The following is a 21,464-nucleotide window of genomic DNA, read 5'->3' on the forward strand; positions in this document are numbered from 1 at the left end:
TATAGGGTCTCCTACTATACACACGAAGAACACTACCCACACCCATCTTCAGCTGCCTAGTAGATAAAACCCAGCCTTTTGCTGAATGACACTGCAGGTACAGTGAGGGAAAAAAGTATTTGATCCCCTGCTGATTTTGTACGTTTGCCCACTGACAAAGACATGATCGGTCTATAATTTTAATAGTAGGTTTATTTGAACAGTGAGAGACAGAATAACAAAAAAAAAATCCAGAAAAACTCATGTCAAAAATGTTATAAATTGATTTTCATTTTAATGAGGGAAATAAGTATTTGACCCCTCTGCAAAACATGACTTAGTACTTGGTGGCAAAACCCTTGTTGGCAATCACAGAGGTCAGATGTTTCTTGTAGTTGGCCACCAGTTTTGCACACATCTCAGGAGGGATTTTGTTCCACTCCTCTTTGCAGATCTTCTCCAAGTCATTAAGGTTTCGAGGCTGACGTTTGGCAACTCGAACCTTCAGCTCCCTCCACAGACTTTCTATGGGATTAAGGTCTGGAGACTGGCTAGGCCACTCCAGGACCTTAATGTGCTTATTTTTCTCTGTGTGTTTTGGGTCATTGTCATGCTGGAATAGCCATCCACGACCCATTTTCAATTCCCTGGCTGAGGGAAGGAGGTTCTCACCTAAGATTTGACGGTACATGACCCCGTCCATCATCCCTTTTATGCGGTGAAGTTGTCCTGTCCCCTTAGCAGAAAAACACCCCCAAAGCATAATGTTTCCCACCTCCATGTTTGACGGTGGGGATGGTGTTCTTGGGGTCATAGACAACATTCCTCCTCCTCCAAACACGGTGAGTTGAGTTGTTGCCAAAGAGCTCGATTTTGGTCTCATCTGACCACAACACTTTCACCCAGTTCTCCCCTGAATCATTCAGATGTTCATTGGCAAACTTCAGACGGCCCTGTATATGTGCTTTCTTGAGCAGGGGGACCTTTCAGTCCTTCACGGCGTAGTGTGTTACCAATTGTTTTCTTGGTGACTATGGTCCCAGCTACCTTGAGATCATTGACAAGATCTTCCCGTGTACTTCTGGGCTGATTACTCACCATTCTCATGATCATTGCAACTCTACGAGGTGAGATCTTGCATGGAGCCCCAGGCCGAGGGAGATTGACAGTTATTTTGTCTTTCTTCCATTTGCGAATAATCGCACCAACTGTTGTCACCTTCTCACCAAGCTGCTTGGCGATGGTCTTGTAGCCCATTCCAGCCTTGTGTAGGTCCACAATCTTGTCCCTGACATCCTTGGAGAGCTCTTTCGTCTTGGCCATGGTGGAGAGTTTGGAATCTGATTGATTGATTGACACTCCCTTTAAGAGTGTGCTCCTAATCTCAGCTCGTTACCTGTATAAAAGACACCTGGGAGCCAGAAATCTTTCTGATTGAGAGGGGGTCAAATACTTATTTCCCTCATTAAAATGCAAATCAATTTATAACACTTTTGACATGCGTTTTTCTGGACTTTTGTTGTTATTCTGTTTCTCACTGTTCATATAAACCTACACTTAAAATTATAGACTGATCATTTCTTTGTCAGTGGGCAAACGTACAAAATCAGCAGGGGATCAAATACTTTTTCCCCTCACTGTACCTCAGGCTAGGATATATACCTAGTCCTTGCTCATATTAGAATATGAATGTGGATGTGTGTGATGGATTGATGATATGGGTGGTCCTCTGTAGCTCAGCTGGTAGAGCACGGTGCTTGTAATGCCAAGGTAGTGGGTTCAATTCCCGGGACCATCCATACACAAAAAATCATGTATGCACGCATGACTGTAAGTCGCTTTGGATAAAAGCGTATGCTAAATGGCTTATTATATTGGTTGGTTGGTGACATTTGGTAGATGGCTAAGCCATTAGTGGTGAAGTGAAAGCTTTATGTGGAAATTTATGACGTAGGCTATTTAAAGTTACTGGCATTGTTCATTTACTTTATTTAAACTTTTTGCATTTGTTTGCCTTTTTAAGTCCAGATTATATGCAGCTCATACCTTGTCCTGATCAATCAAACGTAATCTACTACTGATATGCCGGTCAATAACTCATGCAGAAAGATTTCATTAAACCATCTGAAATCATCAATCATTAATCAAAGAAACGTTGGCCTAGGCTGTCATATGTCATCAAGTGCGTTACAGTACTTTAAATGTTGTTGATCATTCACACAGGAGACTTCTGTGGTGAAAGGGGGTTCTTTCTTGTGGGTCTCTTCTCCAAATCCTCTACATAAAGTCACGCAGCTGCATTCTAGGGAGCTTACCTGGGGGACCCACCGGAGGACTGAGCTACATATAGGGAGCTCAACATCAGCAGTCTGCCACTGGAAACATAATTACAATGACATTTAAACTGCAAAATAGACCAACTGAAAGCTGTGGATTTTGAAGGCACCTTGACACTTTCCCAATGGGCACACACTGGTTGAATCAACAATGTTTCCACGGACCAAAGTGGAATAGACGTTGAATTGACGTCTGTGCCTAGTGGGTTCTTTCCAAAGAAGGCAGAATGGTTCAAATTAGATAAGACAGGACGTATGTGATATAGACAGGCGTAATTAACAAGGACAGGAGGACTGCTTGAACATTTTCATTAATTGTTACGAGGGCTATCAACTTGTTTGGACCATGACAAAGTTTGCGGTTTGGATTCTCTTTGCCTCTGCAGTTCATGCGCAGTTACTTCGAAAGAGACAAACTCCGTGTCCTGCATAGTCTGAAAAACAGTAAAGCAAAGCGAACCCTAAATGCCTGTGAAGCCTTTTGTATTTTGTTTAAATGTATATACCCCTATGTATAAAGTTTGTTTGTGTTATTTGGTATACTGTTTTGTAAGATATGTTTGCATAGTGTGTTATATTTGTTAACAAAATGTGTTTTAACAAATTTAACACAATGTGCAAACATATCTTAGAAAACAGTATTTATATACACTTCGTGTCCTGAGGTCTGTGATGCCTCCCGTTGACCTGCTGCAACTGAGTCGCGATGCTACTACGGTGTAGTGCAGGACAGCTGCGGATGCTGCACAGTAGGTGTGTCTGGAGAAGGTGACCTTTGCGGAGAGCGCAGAATTTACTTTTGTGGCGAAGGGATGACATGAAAATATCCAGAGGGAAAGCACAGAGTTCGCGGTTCATGTGTTTGCACCCTTGCAGAGCCTGTGCGCGGGAGTGATGGAAGGACTTACCCCAGTATGTGCCCCTTGAGAACCGAGAACAAACTAGCAGAACTCAGTAAAAAGCCCTCGTCATATTGATTCAGAAAGGCCACTGTGATGCGGGTGAGTAGCCTAGTGGTGGGTGAAGGCCAAAGGAAGAAAAATTTAATAGCCTAGGGCTACATTTCTTATTTTCCAGTCAATCATACAAAGTAGCCTATTGTTATCAAGACATTTGTTTATGTGTTTATGTATTTTCTCATGTGTGTTAAAGTTGCAAAATGTACCTTTTTGGGTGACCTACCAACTTCACATAAAAATGTGAGTTATAGATCTGTCATTCTCATTGAAACCAAGTATAAGAAGCGGTAGATCTGTTCTATGTGCGCTATTTCTATGCTTCCCGTGCTTAAGTTTTGTTTTTGCATCTTTTACTTTCGGTTTTGTACACCAGCTTCAAACAGCTGAAAATAAAATATTTTGGGTTATGGAAAAAATATTTCACAGCGGTTTAGATGGTACAATGATTCTCTAAACTATACTATCTTATTCTGTCACATAAACTGAAATTAGGCAAACTATTAGAATTTTAGCAACTAGGAAATGGCAGAGCAATTTCTGCATAGTATGATGTATATTCTTTAATAAATTAGAAGATAGAACTGGGTTAATCACGAACATTGAGTTAGAATTGTTTGTTACTGGGCTAGGAATTTTATTGGGGCATTTCACTGTGTGTGTGGGGGAGTAGAGAGGAAAACTGCCCTAGGGTCAAAGTGCTTTCTCTTACTTGAATCCATGGCTGCCTTTTGTCTCTCTCTTCAAACACAGTGAAGGGAGCGGCACCAGGGTTGAATAGAGTTTGGGCTAGACCTTTGTCTCCTTGGTATCTTCTTGATTGATTACAGCTTGAGGGGGTGAGGTACAGGGGAGCGGGTGATTGGTTGGAGTAATAGTTCAGCCGTCCTCAGGGACAAAGGAAGTGGGCGGAGCAATAAAAGAGCGGATAAACTGAAGAGGACTATATAAGATGGAGGAAGACCTTAAGAATGTGTGCCCCTCTGCAGATGGGTATCGGCTTTGTTGAAAACTTTAATAAAGTCATTTCTTGATGCAACAAAAACTCTGTAAGACCTTATGTGTAATAAAGTATGGTGCGTATTTTCCACAACAAGTGCAACTTTAATTATAAACCACTTCAAATCATTTGAATTATTAGGCTATTTGCATGGTTTTGTTATTTTGTTATAGGCCTAACAACCCCAAAAAGTACTGCTACAGTGGGGGAAAAAAGTATTTAGTCAGCCACCAATTGTGCAAGTTCTCCCACTTAAAAAGATGAGAGATGCCTGTAATTTTCATCATAGGTACACGTCAACTATGACAGACAAATTGAGGAAAAAAAATCCAGAAAATCACATTGTAGGATTTTTAATGAATTTATTTGCAAATTATGGTGGAAAATAAGTATTTGGTCACCTACAAACAAGCAAGATTTCTGGCTCTCACAGACCTGTAACTTCTTCTTTAAGAGGCTCCTCTGTCCTCCCCTCGTTACCTGTAGTAATGGCACATGTTTGAACTTGTTATCAGTATAAAATACACCTGTCCACAACCTCAAACAGTCACACTCCAAACTCCACTATGGCCAAGACCAAAGAGCTGTCAAAGGACACCAGAAACAAAATTGTAGACCTGCACCAGGCTGGGAAGACTGAATCTGCAATAGGTAAGCAGCTTGGTTTGAAGAAATCAACTGTGGGAGCAATTATTAGGAAATGGAAGACATACAACACCACTGATAATCTCCCTCGATCTGGGGCTCCACGCAAGATCTCACCCCGTGGGGTCAAAATGATCACAAGAACGGTGAGCAAAAATCCCAGAACCACACGGGGGGACCTAGTGAATGACCTGCAGAGAGCTGGGACCAAAGCAACAAAGCCTACCATCAGTAACACACTACGCCGCCAGGGACTCAAATCCTGCTGTGTCCCCCTGCTTAAGCCAGTACATGTCCAGGCCCATCTGAAGTTTGCTAGAGTGCATTTGGATGATCCAGAAGAGGATTGGGAGAATGTCATATGGCCAGATGAAACCAAAATATAACTTTTTGGTAAAAACTCAACTCGTCGTGTTTGGAGTACAAAGAATGCTGAGTTGCATCCAAAGAACACCATACATACTGTGAAGCATGGGGGTGGAAACATCATGCTTTGGGGCTGTTTTTCTGCAAAGGGACCAGGACGACTGATCCATGTAAAGGAAAGAATGAATGGGGCCATGTATCGTGAGATTTTGAGTGAAAACCTCCTTCCATCAGCAAGGGCATTGAAGATGAAACGTGGCTGGGTCTTTCAGCATGACAATGATCCCAAACACACCGCCCGGGCAACGAAGGAGTGGCTTCATAAGAAGCATTTCAAGGTCCTGGAGTGGCCTAGCCAGTCTCCAGATCTCAACCCCATAGAAAATCTTTGGAGGGAGTTGAAAGTCCGTGTTGCCCAGCGACAGCCCCAAAACATCACTGCTCTAGAGGAGATCTGCATGGAGGAATGGGCCAAAATACCAGCAACAGTGTGTGAAAACCTTGTGAAGACTTACAGAAAACGTTCGACCTGTGTCATTGCCAACAAAGGGTATATAACAAAGTATTGAGAAACTTTTGTTATTGACCAAATACTTATTTTCCACCATAATTTGCAAATAAATTCATAACGACGCCAGGACAGCGGAGTCACTCACCACCTTCCGGAGACATTTGAAACCCCACCTCTCTAAGGAATACCTGGGATAGGATAAAGTAATCCTTCTACCCCCCCCCCCCAAAAAAAATAATAATAATTGTAAAGTGGTTATCCCACTGGCTATAGGGTGAATGCACCAATTTGTAAGTCGCTCTGGATAAGAGCGTCTGCTAAATGACGTAAATGTGCCCTTGAGCAAGGCACTTAACCCTAATTGCTCCTGTAAGTCGCTCTGGATAAGAGCGTCTGCTAAATGACTAAAATGTAATGTAAATGTAATAAAAAATCCTACAATGTGATTTTCTGGAATTTCTTTTCTCATTTTGTCTGTCATAGTTGACGTGTACCTATGATGAAAATTACAGGCCTCTCTCATCTTTTTAAGTGGGAGAACTTGCACAATTGGTGGCTGACTAAATACTTTTTTTCCCCACTGTATCTATATGGGTCACATGCACAACTCATTTGGGTGTTTATAGGAGACAGATAGTGTTCCTTTTTCAGATTTGCACTGATATGATGAGGGAGAAAAATAAAATATTATTCCTGAAGAATACTCTTACAGGCTCTAAGAATAATGTCAAATTATATAGTTGCTATGCTGCTTAATATCTTGTTGAATAACTGGATTTTACAGCCCTAATTGCCTGTCAAGATGGCCCAACATGGGTATTTATGCTCTGCTACAGTGTGTAAGCCATGCTGCATGTAGCCTATGCCCTGTCTGTCAGATATTCTAATTAGACTATTTCAGACTAAAGTGTGAAGGCTAAACTGCTGCTGCTTCTCTCTAAGGTCAAGCCATCATCTTATCTTACTGTCTACTGAGGAATATTTCAAATTTCATTCGCTCTCTGATCCAATTTGTAAGGGAAAGCTTGATTCCATTTGTATTCTCCAATGGAGAAAAAACACCTCTGCCAGACCCTTGGCAGAACTTTACAACATTACATAACTGCCAACCAAGCCCACCCACTGGGCACACACTGGTTGAATCAACGTTGTTGTACCAACGTGGAATAGACGTTGAATTGACGTCCCATGCCAAGTGGGCACCAATAAAATGTTATTTCAATGAATAAAGGAGGGCTTAACTATATTTGATTAGGGTTGATTGTGTTAACATACTGTTTGATGAGGAAATACAAAGTGTGTAGGGGCAGATCAACATAGTGTCTCGTTTACAATATGATCAGACAATCCTTGTTTCTTTCTTTCCTCATCTCTCATGGATCCAGAGCATATTCAATTGATATTTGGTCATTGTTACAGGCCTACATGGGCCCTGGTCAAACGTATTGCACTAGGTAGGGAATAGGGTAGCATTTGGGATGCAGCCTATTACTTACTAGCACTGTTTGGGGTGAATTGGACACAGTCATAGTATTCAAAGAGAGCAGAAGTGAATGATCTGGTATAGATTGGAGCCTCAGTACTTGCCCAGTGATCAAGCTTTTGATATCTTAATGGATCTGAGAGGATAACAAATGAACGTTTGCTGTTCCATTTTGTGCCAGCCAAGTAACAAAAGGGGTAAAAATTGTGATGGTTTCATAATTATTTGCCAAAACTGTTGTTATGCCTATACGGAAATGTTTCCATAGCAACACAATCTAGGACTGTTACTCATAACAAGTGATTACTTATTGTTGCTTTTGACACAGTATAATGTGGATGGAGAAATGAAGAAATTCATCATGCATTAGATCCCCTCCTGGTTTCTGAGAAAAGCAGGTGTGCAAACCACATGGCTTCCAATTACTGTCCACTTTGGAGGGTATCCATCATGTTTAACAGACTGGGAAAACAATGAGGTGATTGGACTGAGTAATCACCTAAATGAGAAGCAGCCTATACACTATAAAACTAAAAAGTTTGTGTGTGAAAATGTTGTGGAGCAAACTCACAATCCTATTGTGAGTTTGGTTGCGTTATTGTACTTTTTTGTGGAGGGGTTAAGAGAAAGAGTTCACTGCACAGGGACGGCCTGTTCAATAGGGCGATATGGGCGACGCACTGCCAAACGGGAAAAGGAAGGGATTTTTTTTCTAATCAATTATATCACGGCAACAGTAGTTATCAGTGTTGTAATCTATACGTCTGATCTGCCACAGTGCCACACTGCCACTAAATGTCGAATCAGGCTAAAGTCGTGCTTCAAATGGCTCCACCCCCTTTTGGGGCGATTTCAGTCAGATTGAAAATCGCCCAGAACTTCTGTCATAGACTCCCATGTAAAATCTATTTTTTCAAATTTCAGAGCCTTCAATACAATCTCAATGGGTGTCTGTGGGCTTGCACTTCACGCTTTCGTCATACGTTACGTAACCATGAACGTAACTGAGAAAAGAGTGGATTGTTTGAAAGAAGTTCCTTTTTGTCGGCGAACAAATGAAGATAAATTGGCAACGAAACAATTAGGACCTCCCAGACCAAATTTAATAATTCAACAGGTTTCTACTAAAGGCGGAAAGTCCTACACCCGAGGATTTTCCAAAAATTGGTACGAACGAAAAAAGACATTGCCACTCACTCAACTGGATGACGAGGGATACAGGCTAGCTGTCCGCCGCCACAACGATGAGGTTAGTGTTGATAATCACAAGTTTACTGGATGTGGATATGGTGTAATAAAGGCAGTTTATTCAGAGGTAAATATATCTGGAATCGCGTTCACGGACCCGTTCGTCAAACTCTTAGGGAGCTATAAATTAAGCCCCATTACTTACCATATCAGATAAGAGAAATTGCTGCAGCTACATATATTTTACATCCTGGCCCTACATAGTTCACTATTTGCATCACTTACCAAAATATTACATGTGGTCATATATGCTTGGAAAGTGGAGATGCCATAGAACGTCAAAAAAAGTAAACATTGCTGGAGACACATTGCCGTTTTGGAGAAGACATCGCGTTTGCTAGCGAAGAGATTTGTTGTGGCAAATGAACTTGGGCTGGGAATTGCCAGGAACCTCACGATAAGATATATGCATCAGCATTGCGAGTCTCATGATTCTATACGTATTGCGATTCGATACTGTGATTTTATTGCGCACCATATGTCTGTTGCAGAGGGATCAGAAAGCCATGAGAACGAGTTTTGATCAGTCATGGAAATAAAAGTGCTGAAAACAAATTGGCTCCCAATGTGAAAAGATTGAGAACAAGCTATGAAGGAACAATAATGGTGTTTTGGTGCAGGTACAGCCAACTAGCGCTAAAATATTGCGATATTGTCAATACAGTATATCGTAAAGTATCACTATGTAACTCGATTTCTTTCACCCCAATCCCTCAAATTAACGGTAAATAACTGAATTGTTTGCCCCACATTTAGCTAAGATGATTAGCTAGCCAGCTAAAATGTTTTAGTTAGTTAGCAGTCGCATCTACAATAGTTTACTGTCAATAACATGTCTCCAAAAATGACGTGGTGTCTCCAATTGTGTTGACATTTTACAATTGCAATGCGCATCCATGAGTATCCACTTTCTGTAGCTCAGCTGGTAGAGCATGGTGCTTGTAACGCCAAGGTAGTGGGTTCGATCCCCGGGACCACCCATACACAAAAATGTATGCACGCATGACTGTAAGTCGCTTTGGATAAAAGCGTCTGCTAAATGGCATATTATTATTATTATTATTATTCTGAAGAGAGCCCCGAAACATTGTGTGCAGACATTTTATGCAATAAATGAAGTAGGTTCAATCTAGTAGTTCTGATCTTCTGATTGGTCCTGATGAGTTGGGCGAGGTCCCCTGCAGGCTACTGTCACTGTTGCATTGGCTCTGAGTCGGGTTCTCTGTCTTCAAATGTTCAGCCTAAGAGAGGGGATTTTTTTGTGTGTGTGTGTGTGTGTGTGTTTAACAGTGATGATGTGTGTGTGTGTGTGTGTGTGTTTTAACAGTGATGATGTGTGTGTGTGTGTGTTTGTGTGTGTGTGTGTCCTCAGAGCAAGAACTCGTGAGTTGGAAGAACTGAGAGGCCTATGGCGTGGGTGTTGTCCTTGGCCACCTGCTGACAAGACTGACAAGATAGGACCCTTTTGTCCATTGTTATTGGATAGGAACAGAACTTATAACCAGCTCCTGACCTAAATAGATCTTAGCACAACATTTTACTCAACATATCATATTCCATATTCACTATAACAAATATATTTACTACGACATTAGCAAGAACCGCCACATCCTCAGCCGGCTAATCCAGTGTGTGAAGTTTTGCGGAGTGTTTGAGTTAGCTTTGCGAGGCAAAGATGAAACTGAGGGCTCCACCAACCCTGGTAAGCCAACACTTTTGAGATCAGTCAATAAATGCTTCTGGTATTGACTTATATGCTGCCCCTGTCTTCATGTTGTTGCTGGACATATCTTTTTTTAAATGTGTGTAGGTCACCTAAATCATCAGAAAAATTGCCCCTCCTGAGAATTTTTTCAGGAGCCGCCACTGTCACTGCATGACAGGATTCCTCCACATGGGAGCCAGAGCTGCATACAAAATAGAGATGTGTACCTTTGCAGCAACATTCAACACTTTACTTTGTTAAAAAACAGAGCCTGTATTCATAAAGTGTCTCAGAGTAGGAATGCTGATCTAGGATCCGTTTTTTATCACAATGAATAAGAATGGCATGGACAAGGGGGACCTGATCCTAGATCAACACACCTACTCTAAGAAGCTTGAAACATACAGCCTCAGATGTACACTACAGGCAAGGAAGGTGTTAACACATTATTTCATCACCTCTCCTCAGGATCTCTTAGTAATAGCACCAGCATGAAAAAGTAGACACACTGAATGTATTGACAACTGTTTTTGTGCTCATTGTACAAAAGCTGTCAGCTGTTTTTTTTGTCTCTGTCTCTGTGGGTTGTTCCAGAGGTTCTAGTTGATTATTAGCCTAACAAACAGGAGTATAACTATCTAATAGGGCCTGACATATCAAAGTAATGGATGGCACATTCACCAAAGTTGAATCACAACTTTGAATATAATTATATTTCAAAATGGGCAAATAAACTAACTGAAAACCTTTTCCAAATAATATCTAGAGCAAGGGGGGGCCAAAGTACGGCAGTCACTTCATTCCAGCCCGCGAGACATTTTTTTAATGATTTTTGGCCTAAAATTACTCATTCCATGATATACAAACAACCTCCAATAGATGGCGCTGTAGCCTGGCAGTGCGCTCTGTATTTGGGCCTACAGTCAGATTCAGAATGCACTCAGTCTCTCATAGCCACTTCATTACTGTGGAGCAAACTGACAAACGTCACAACAGAGGGATCACCAAATCTAACCGGTTAAAACATTGGCCTACTAAAAAGATTACAAGACAAAGTAAAAGAAGAAAGCCCTAACTCGGAGGAATTGATATTTCTTCACTGTATTATTCATCAGGAGGCCCTGTGTAAAAGTGTGTTAAAGCTGGAAAATGTTGTCAAAGTGGTTGTAAAACTTGTCAACTTTATACGGGCAAGGGGGCTTAACCATCATCAGTTCATTCAGCTGCTCAATGACACAGAGGCAGAGCACCAGGACTTGTTATACCATTCAAATGTGCGCTGGCTAAGCCTGGGAAAAGTATTTTGCCGTGTGTGGGAACTGAGAGGGGAGATAGGTATGTTCCTTGATACGGTTGGTAAAGCTGACGACTTCTCCGAGTTGAAAGACACAGACTGGCTGGGCGACTTTGCTTTCGGTGTGGACATATTGGGGCATCTGAACGATCTAAATGTGAAACTGCAGGGAAATTGTGTTTTTGTGCATGAACTGTATTCCAGCGTGAAAGCATTCAAGGCCAAACTTATATTGTTCTCCAGACAAATGAGCAGCCAGTCTCTCGCTCATTTCCCGACACTGGCCGCGCTGAACGTGCCCACATCGCAGTGCCGCACTGAGACATACAGTAGCACTTTGATCAACCTGCATGCTGAGTTTTCCCACCCCTTCTCAGACTTCACCAAGATTGAGACTGAGCTGGAGCTTGTATCATGCCCCCTGTCTTTTGACAGTGAGAAAGCACCACCAGACACACAATTGGAGCTCATCGACATCCAATGTGACAGTGCTTTGAAGGAGAAGTACAAAACAGCAACAATAGACCAGTTCTATGGCTCACTGAATGAAACAAAGTTTCCAAACATGAAAAAGCACGCCCAAAGGATGCTTGTTTTATTTGGGTCCACATACAGTGAGGGAAAAAAGTATTTGATCCCCTGCTGATTTTGTACGTTTGCCCACTGACAAAGACTTTATCAGTCTATAATTTTAATGGTAGGTTTATTTGAACAGTGAGAGACCGAATAACAACAAAAAAATCCAGAAAAACGCATGTCAAAAATGTTATAAATTGATTTGCATTTTAATGAGGGAAATTAGTATTTGACCCCTCTGCAAAACATGACTTAGTACTTGGTGGCAAAACCCTTGTTGGCGATCACAGAGGTCAGATGTTTCTTGTAGTTGGCCACCAGGTTTGCACACATCTCAGGAGGGATTTTGTCCCACTCCTCTTTGCAGATCTTCTCCAAGTCATTAAGGTTTCGAGCCTGATGTTTGGCAACTCGAACCTTCAGCTCCCTCCACAGATTTTCTATGGGATTAAGGTCTGGAGACTGGCTAGGCCACTCCAGGACCTTAATGTGCTTCTTCTTGAGCCACTCCTAAGTTGCCTTGGCCGTGTGTTTTGAGTCATTGTCATGCTGGAATACCCATCCACGACCTATTTTCAATGCCCTGGCTGAGGGAAGGAGGTTCTCACCCAAGATTTGACGGTACATGGCCCTGTCCATCATCCCTTTGATGCGGTGAAGTTGTCCTGTCCCCTTAGCAGAAAAACACCTCCAAAGCATAATGTTTCCACCTCCATGTTTGACGGTGGGGATGGTGTTCTTGGGGTCATAGGCAGCATTCCTCCTCCTCCAAACACGGCGAGTTGAGTTGATGCCAAAGAGCTCGATTTTGGTCTCATCTGACCACAACACTTTCACCCAGTTCTCTTCTGAATCATTCAGATGTTCACTGGCAAACTTCAGACGGGCCTGTGTATGTGCTTTCTTGAGCAGGGGGACCTTGCGGGTGCTGCAGGATTTCAGTCCTTCACAGCGTAGTGTGTTACCAATTGTTTTCTTGGTGACTATGGTCCCAGCTGCCTTGAGATCATTGACAAGATCCTCCCGTGTAGTTCTGGTCTGATTCTTCACCGTTCTCATGATCATTGCAACTCCACGAGGTGAGATCTTGCATGGAGCCCCAGGCCGAGGGAGATTGACAGTTATTTTGTCTTTCTTCCATTTGCGAATAATCGCACCAACTGTTGTCACCTTCTCACCAAGCTGCTTGGCGATGGTCTTGTAGCCCATTCCAGCCTTGTGTAGGTCTACAATCTTGTCCCTGACATCCTTGGAGAGCTCTTTGGTCTTGGCCATGGTGGAGCGTTTGGAATCTGATTGATTGCTTCTGTGGACAGGTGTCTTTTATACAGGTAACAAACTGAGGTTAGGAGCACTCCCTTTAAGAGTGTGCTCCTAATCTCAGCTCGTTACCTGTATAAAAGACACCTGGGAGCCAGAAATCTTTCTGATTGAGAGGGGCCAAATACTTATTTCCCTCATTAAAATGCAAATCAATTTACAAAAAAATTTACATGCGTTTTTCTGGATTTTGTTGTTGTTATTCTGTCTCTCACTGTTCAAATAAACCTACCATTAATATTATAGACTGATCATTTCTTTGTCAGTGGACAAACGTACAAAATCAGCAGGGGATCAAATACTTTTTTCCCTCACTGTATGTGTGTGAACAAATGTTCTCAGTCATGAATTACAACAAATCCCGTCACAGGACAAATTTAACAGATGACCACTTGTCAGCTGTTCTGAGAATCTCTACATCAAAGATGACACCAGACTTTGATGCCCTTGCCAAGAGAGGTGACCAGACCCATCGTTGACATTAAGACTTGAATAACCGTGACTGGGGTAGGCAAGGATTATGCTTTTTCATGGTGATGGTAATGCAGTGAGAATTATCCAGCAATGCACTTAGATAAAGGTAATAACTAAATCAGTCAGATTTGGGCTGAGGTGATTGGATAACTTTAAATATGGCTGAAAATGGAGATGAGAATTGTTCCTTAATATGTTTTCAAAAACAGACCATTCCAAATTAAACGGATGCTCTTACCAAATGTTTCACTCAAATTTTAGAATAGTTTTTTTTTTGGCATATCTGCTGTTACATTTTGCATGTCTCCAGTCATATAATATCTATCTATTTTTAAGTTTGAATTGTAAGTTTGATTGTACTTTACAAGGGTAGAGATGCAGGATCTGTGTGTGTGTTTGACTGTGTCTGTGATGTTATAAATTATATCAATTTTGTGAACATTTTGTGAAAGATTTGTTCACAAAAAAACAGGGTAGAGATGGTACAAGGGTAGAATTGTTCTGCAATCATATGTACAGTTACAGTACACTAGTCGTTGCGTGTCAATGTGAAAATGAATAAAGGCTTCACATGTTTTGTCACGCATATAGTATGTGGCCCTTCACTTGGTTTCAAAAACTCAATGTGGCCCTTGAGCCAAAAGGTTTGCCCACCCCTGGTCTAGAGGAATCCATTCAAAGTGCATGTTATCTGAAATGCTCTGTTTGTGATGTGTGCAGTGGACCCAGCATTTTCATATTTTACAAGGCATTCCAAGATCTGGCCATCTATCAGGCTTTGGCAATGGAGCCTAGGGAGACAGTATGCATTAATTTGCATATATGAATAATTTAGGGTGGGACAGGGCTGCAACCACCAAAAACTTGCTCTGTCTAGGCCTAACTCACCTGCGCTGTCTAGACTGCCTCATTAATTACTGTTGTTGTCACATTTTGCTGCATAATTCAACAAGTGTGTCAATAGCAGGATAACCTCGGATGAAAAATCTAAAGGCTTCGCTCTAGATTACACCTATCTATACATATTTTACATTGTTTGCGAGATCAGACATAATATCACTATAATCAGAGTGTTCATTTTCAGAAGTTGCTTTCATTTCAGCGCATCTAATTTGTAAACATTTCAACTGTTGGGTGAATTCGGAAAGAGTGGGACACAGGGTTGAAAGTAAGGCGGTACGGTCCAGTAAGGCATCCCGGTAAAATAAATAGTGGGGGTACACTGGACTGGTAAAACGTGAGTCTATCACAATTAATACAACATGCCCAAAAAGTTATAGGCTATTACACCATTATTTAACATTACTGCATGTCAGCCGCATGAAACATTTGTGAATTGACTGGAAACCGAGTGGTATACGCTCCAAATTGCTTTGAGGAGAACACTTAAATTTTTTCAAGGCAGAGATGAGTGGCTGAGACACTCGCGGACCGGTAAGAAATGAAATCTACTTTAACCCCTGGTGGAACATCATATCAACTGGGACAATGTAATCCTGACAAGTTTATTTCTTGGTCTGACAAGAGAAAATCAAAACTATTATTACTAAGCCCTTGCAGAGAAACCACATGATCAAAATCACATCACTTCATTGGTGTGACGTCATAGAGGGTGTCAGAGCAAGCTTCAAACAGGAAGCTCACCCTGTGAAGGACAAGGTTAGATCAGTGACATAGCTTTTTTTCTGTATTGATGTTAAGGTTATAGAACTGTGATAAATAATGTATTGTGCCAAATTGTGATGTAAATGTGCATACTATGTGCTGGTGCATCAACAAAAAAAGTTGCCAATATTATGTTTACATTTTGTAATCCAGTCATTTTTTTAGGTGTCCTGCTTTACCAACCATAGCTAGCTAAAGTAGGACTGCATGGAGTAACTGAAGTGGGACAATCTTATAGGCTTTTCCAACAGAGGAAAGAGATCCCGTTTAGATTGGGGACCCCCTGTACTTAGGTTAGGCAGGGCTCTGGTTCTTGTAGTACTATATCCTGTTAGTTGTTTTGTTGTAGTACTGTTAATAGTACTGTTATTAGTACTGTTATTAGTACTGTTTGAGTGAATTCAGAAAACATGGGACACCTTTTGCATTTCCGTCTTCTGTAACCTCTTCAGACATCTGTCCAACATATTAGCCCAACACATGATACATTTTTGAAATCCTCAGATGTTTCCTAGTAACACAAAACTTACATTAATTGTCATTGGTGAACACGCCATCTGTGTTTTGTATCATGACAGCAAGAGATGATGACACACATGGTTGTTGTGTCTTTAGACAGCAACATGATTGGTGTCTTTATCACTCAGGTTGCCATTTTTAAACCAGGAGGTCCCTGTGTCGAGTGGTGCAGATTTCATCGTGTCAGAGGAGAGCTGGATAGTCACCAACGCCCAAGTCCTCTCCTAAAAGCAGATAATCAAAGTGGAGCTGAAGAGCTGTGTCCAATAAGATGCCTCCATCAAGGACGTGGAATCAAAATTGAGTCGGATGTGAGTCTTCCTCATCCCTAAAATGAGGCTGTTCCAACGGTCATCTCTCTCATCCCACAGATCCTCATGCTAAATTCTGCTTGGTATTTTCCACTGGCCTGCTGGCTTGAAATCAGTGACTAACATCGAAAAGGCAGAGAGTGAATTAATCCTGCAGAGAGTCTAGCAGATATTCTATAGAGGGAAAGTGAGGGCCTTTCGCCCGACTAAAATTAGATTCCACTCCTTGACATGATCAATTTGTCGTCAGGTTTTCCTGTAGGGGCTATTGGTTCTGGTCTAATAAATTCAAAGCTTCAGCCTTTTTTTACTTCTAGTATTCACAAATGTTGCTGTAACTAAAACATTTGTCACCGCGATGACAGCCGCTTGTTTAAACAGCTCCTCTGTGTGGCATTATGAGCTCCCAGGCCAAAACACTGTCAACTAAAACCCATTCCAGGCCAGGCCAAAACATGCAGGGAAGACAACCATTTTGACTCAGCCCATCACTCTGCACACTATACTATGGAAGACTATAAACTTTAGTGTAGACTACAAATGGATTTGTGATGGTAGATGTTAAGCCTTTATAGGGAGTAGCAGAACCCAAAGGTTGCCTGCAAAGTGAGGCTGTGATGGAACAAGGCTTTACACCCTAGAAGGGCTGGCAATGGCAATAAACTGTAAGCGTCAGATTCCAGCAATGAAAATACTTCAACCCATGACAAGAGAAGGTAGGCAGACACCGGATTAGTCTGGTGTGAAGGTTAAAGTGAGAGTGCCTTGTTGGCCTTACTGATGATTCAGTGCTGAAGGGACTGTCTTCTGTTGATAGGGCCAATGTATTAACAGAGCGGTTGAAAAGCCTTTCCCATTGTGTGAATCTTGGTCAGGAAAACATTAATTCTAGAAGTTATATGATCTCTATGTTTATCTTGTTCTGTAGAATACACTGCCAGTGCTTCTGCTGGGCCACTCGTCTGACCTGCGGCCGGGGGAGTTTGTGGTGGCCGTGGGCAGTCCCTTCTCCCTGCAGGTAAAGGGAGAGAACATGCTTAACTCTTATCCTCTTGCGTAAACAAATGAAAGAATGATTGGAACCCCAAATAGACCACAACAAACATGAAAAAGGCTAGCACTTGATATAAGTTGCAATTGAAGCTTTGTTTAAATGTTCTTCTCCCTGCAGAACACGGTCACCACAGGCATCAGCACAGCCCGTAAGAACGGCCTGGAGCTGGGACTCAAAGACTTACATGGAGTACATCCAGACGGACGCCATCATCAACATAAGTCGTAGTCTGCGACTCAAATGGCGCCCTATTCCATGTATATTGCACTACTTTTGACCAGAGCCCTATGGGCCTTGTTGAAAAGTAGTGCACTATATAGGAAATAGGGTGCCATTTAGGATGTACAGGTGAAACATGGCTGGCAAGCAGCAGTATTTGTAGCATTATATTACTGCATGTGCATCTCTTTACATATCATTACATATTGTACACTCTTAGAAAGAAAGCTGCTATCTAGAACCTAAAAGGGTTCTTCGGCTGTCCCCATAGGAGAACGCTTTGAAGAACCCTTTTGGTTCCAGGTAGAAAAAAGGGTGCTCCTAAAAGGGTACTCCTAAGGGGACAGCCGGAGAGCCCTTTTGGAACCTTTTTTTCTAAGAGTGTATGTCTCCATCATCTCTTCTTGTCTCTGTTCTGAATTTAACATTGCAGTGCAATACAATGGCCGTTAACTTTTGTTTACTGCTCTGTTCTTTTACACTTTGGCAACTCAGGGGGACCACTTGTTAGGGGATTTACTGCTTGAGATTGTATTTGAGAGGAATGTTATATGTAATCAGCATATTTGTAATGCTGTCCTCTGACACGATGGTTATCAAGGCTATTATACTAGACTCTGGTCCAGATCTCTGCTACACTCAAGCCAGCAGCCACCCACAGGCAGGTTTCTGATTACTTCCTCTTCCTGGCTACACCCCACATGGCGCAGGTTAGCGTTTTCCGTCCTGGAGGCAGCTCTGCAGAGTGGTCACTAGCTGGCACAGCTACAAAGGCATAACATCTGATTGAACCACACTGCTAACCCTAATGACTAACCCTAACCTTAAATTAAGCTTAGAAAGAATTCATGAATTTTTACAATAAAGCCAATTTTGACTTTGCAGCTGTCCTATCTAGCGGAAATCGCTCACAATAAAGGTTAACCTGCCACTATATAGGGAATAGAATGCCATTTGCGATGCACCCCCTCTTACCCCATGCAGAAAGGCCAGCCCGGAGCTCACATCTGTCTCAATGGCTGTGTGCTTTGTTGTTGATGTTGTTGGTAATAGCATTAAGTAGCCCCCACAGCTATGGAACACAAACCTGCATGCAGCAGCCATCTCAAACTAAGGCTAATAGATTATGTTCCAGTGGTCCAATAATAAGCCAGCCTGGCTAACACTACAAAACTATAGAGAATGGTACTGATTTAACTATGATCTGTAGGATTTGAAGCCACCAACTTCTCTCTCTCTCTCTCTCTCTCTCTCTCTCTCTCTCTCTCTCTCTCTCTCTCTCTCTCTCTCTCTCTCTATTGCTCTCATTCTCTCTCATTCTCTCTCTCGCTCTCATTCTCTCAGTCTCTCTCTGTCTCGAAAATGGCACAGCATGTACAGCTTAGTCTAAAGGTCAATGCTTGTTCCTCCAGGGCATGAGATGAGGAGTCAAAGAATGGTTTTGAGGTTGAGTTTTGTATAATAGAGAGGAGGGTGAGTGCTAGCCTGGGTGCCAGTCTGTTTGTGCTATCATGCCAACTTCTTGATGACAGCAATTCATGGAGTTGGCAAGAGCACAAACAGGTCTGGGACCAGGCTAGGTGTGTGTAGTGTGTTCATTGTTGTCTCCATTGTATGTTCCACATACAGTGCTGGCATGATTAACCATGATGTTATAATCAGCATCAACGGGCAGCACATCCAGACCACAGAGGAGGTGAGTTATCCTGTTCAGTCAGCCAGTCCACTGTCCATGGTGGTGTGGTGAGCTAACGAAGACGTCATGCTAACGGTCGTCCCTGAGAAAATTTACTGAGTGGCTGCAGGGCCAGTTCTAGGATGATATTACTGGGTGTTTCTAAGCTAATATCCTGCAATCTTAGTTTAACATTGACTCAAGCATGACCATTTCAAAGGGCAACATTAACATTTGGGTGGGCAATGCCCTACCCTGCAACCCTCTAGAGCCAGCCTTGAGTGGCTGTCCCTCTACACTCACTGTATGTTGCTGGTGAATGCAAATAAATGTTTTTCATGCCATACATGCACATACAGTGCATTCTGAAAGTATTCAGACCCCTTCACTTTTTCCACATTGTGTTACGTTACAGCCTTATTCTAAAATGGATTCAATATTTTTTTCCCCTCATCAATCTACACACAATACCCCATAATGACAAAGAGAAAACTGGTTTTTGAAATTTTAGCTAATTTATTAAAAATTAAAAACAGAAATACCTTATTTACATAAGTATTCAGACCCTTTGCTCAAAGTTGAGCTCAGGTGCATCCTGTTTCCGTTGATCATCCTTGAGATGTTTCTACAACTTGATTGGAGTTCACCTACTGTAAATTCATTTGATTGGACATGATTTGGAAAGGCACACACCTGTCTATATAAGGTCCCACAGTTGACAGTGCATGTCGGAGCAAAAACCAAGTCATGAGGTCGAAGGAATTGTGCGCAGAGCTCCAAAACAGGATTGTGTCGAGGCACAGATCTGGGGAAGGGTACCAAAAAATGTCTGCAGCGTTGAAGGTCCCCAAGAACACAGAGGCCTCCATCATTCTTAAATGGAAGAAGTTTGGAACCACCGAGACTCTTCCTAGAGCTGGAAGCCCGGCCAAACTGAGCAATCGGGGGAGAAGGGCCTTGGTCAGGGAGGTGACCAAGAACTGATGGTCACTCTGACAGAGCTCCAGAGATCCTCTGTGGAGATGGGATAACCTTCCAGAAGGACAACTATCTCTGCAGCAGTCCACCAATCAGGCCTTTATGGTAGAGTGGCAAGACGGAAGTCACTCCTCAGTAAAAGGCACATGACAGCCCACTTAGAGTTTGCCAAAAGGCACCTAAAGACTCTCAGGCCATGAGAAACAAGATTATCTGGTCTGATGAAACCAAGATTCAACTCTTTGGCCTGAATGCCAAGCGTCACATCTGGAGTAACCTGGCACCATCCCTATGGTCAAGCATGCTTGTGGCAGCATCATGTTGTGGGGATGTTTTTCAGCGGCAGGGCTGGGAGACTAGTCAGGATCGAGGGAAAGATGAATGGAGCAAAGTATACAGAGATCCTTGATGAAAACCTGCTCCAGAGCGCTCAGGACCTCAGACTGGGGTGAAGGTTCACCTTCCAACAGGACAACAACCCTAAGCACACAGCCAAGACAACACAGGAGTGGCTTTGGGACAAGTCTTAGAATGTCCTTGAGTGGCCCAGCCAGAGCCCGGACTAGAACCCGATCGAACATCTCTGGAGAGACCTGAAAATAGCTGTGCAGCGATGCTCCCCATCAAACCTGACAGAGCTTGAGAGGATCTGCAGAGAAGAATGGGAGAAACTGGTGTGCCAAGCTTGTAGCGTCATACCTAAGAAGACTCAAGGCTGTAATCGCTGCCAAAGGTGCTTCATCAACAAAGTACTGTGTAAAGGGTCTGAATACTTATTTAAATGTGATATTTCTGTGATATTTTGCTTTGTCATTATGGGGTATTGTGTATACATTGATGAGGGGAAAAAACAATTTATTCAATTTTAGAATAAGGCTGTAAGGTAACAAAATGTGGAAAAGTCAAGGGGTCTGAATACTTTCCGAATGCTCTGTTGTTAGAGCTGATGTACTGCCCTAAAGATACGTGTAGTTACATATAATGGGAGTCCCTTAGTTGTGGCTAAGTTGGTAGAGCATGGCGCTTGCAACGCCAGGGATGTGGGTTCGATTCCCACGGGGAACCAGAATGAAGAAGTACTAAAATGTATGCACTCACTACTGTAAATCGCTCTGGATAAGAATATCTGCTAAATGACGTTTTAAAAAAA

At 42.3% G+C, this 21,464-nt stretch overlaps 1 long non-coding RNA gene across 1 annotated transcript; it reads left to right on the forward strand.

Moving 5' to 3' along the window:
• Positions 1–16,209: 16,209 nt before the first annotated feature.
• On the forward strand, positions 16,210–18,488 carry LOC121587272. The gene is made up of 3 exons (XR_006004032.1): positions 16,210–16,388; positions 17,317–17,406; positions 17,560–18,488. It is a non-coding gene; the product is annotated as an uncharacterized LOC121587272 (long non-coding RNA).
• The last annotated feature ends 2,976 nt before the right edge of the window (positions 18,489–21,464 follow it).

The sequence above is a fragment of the Coregonus clupeaformis genome, chromosome 18 (assembly GCF_020615455.1).
Source record: "Coregonus clupeaformis isolate EN_2021a chromosome 18, ASM2061545v1, whole genome shotgun sequence".
Lineage (NCBI taxonomy): Eukaryota > Metazoa > Chordata > Actinopteri > Salmoniformes > Salmonidae > Coregonus > Coregonus clupeaformis.